This window comes from Chinchilla lanigera, unplaced genomic scaffold (assembly GCF_000276665.1).
Source record: "Chinchilla lanigera isolate Chin_1 unplaced genomic scaffold, ChiLan1.0 scaffold00055, whole genome shotgun sequence".
NCBI classification, from domain to species: Eukaryota; Metazoa; Chordata; class Mammalia; order Rodentia; family Chinchillidae; genus Chinchilla; species Chinchilla lanigera.
Window position 1 is genome coordinate 8,518,402 of NW_004955456.1, and position 1,029 is coordinate 8,519,430.

Consider the following 1,029-nt stretch of genomic DNA (forward strand, 5'->3'; position numbering starts at 1 on the left):
AGAAAGAAAGAAAAAGAAAGAAAGAAAGATCAAAACCAAAAACAACTGCAGAAAATGTGCTGGGAACAAAATACCATTCCCCCTACCAAAAAAAAAAAGAAAAACAAAAAACAAAGTACCATTCCCTACACAGTCAGCTCCTACCTCATGGGAGGAGGGAAGGAGACCTGGTAGGTACACAAGAAGGAGAACACACAGCGAAGGACTGCGCCTCAGAAAGGTGAACATCCGGACACAGGCCTCCACGTCTCGGAGACGAGCCCCTTCTGCAGGAGCTGCACCGTGGTTTTTCCAGGGCAGGGGTGGGCTGAGCAGGCAACACAAGCGGAAGGATGGAGTTGGGGTGGGGCCGCGACAGTGGCTTTTGTCTCACCCAGTGACAAGAAAGTCAGCCCTGGCCGGAGTGCTTTGGCTAAGTGTGTGTACAGTGCAATCACTTCTTTTTTTCCCTCTTAAGTTCAGGAGCTGGGGTCTGTGAGCTGAACGGACAAAAACCGGCATAACAGGAAAAGAGTTTACTTTCTTATGCCCCCGAGAGCCGACAAGGGGAGTACCTGGTTTGCTCGATGGTAAAGACTTTGCTGGCTCAGTAAGGTGAAGGAAGGAGGGCGCTTACGGGCTTCCAGGTGGGCTAAATTGTGGGAAGGTAGACTAACGGCGGATAAGGGTAACTTAGTAAATCTTGTTGGTCTCAGGTAGAAGAATAGACTCTGCGTTATCCTCTTTATCCTAGTAGGGAAGAGGTACTCCTCTCCACGGGAACAAGGGCAGATGTACCCCCAGGACCCCCGTTCAGATTTTTACCCATTAAAATATAGCATGTGTTCTTTCCTACCCTCCTATTCTCCCAGTTTTACGGACCTAAGAAACCAGGTGCCCCCTGGGTGTGGTGGTGCATGCCTGAAATACCAGCTGCTCAGGAGGCTGAGGCAGGAGGATCGAAGGTTTGAGATCAGTGTGGGCAATTTAGCAAGATCCAGCCTCACAAAAACACAATATGGGCTGGGTGTGGTGGCACACACCTGTAAT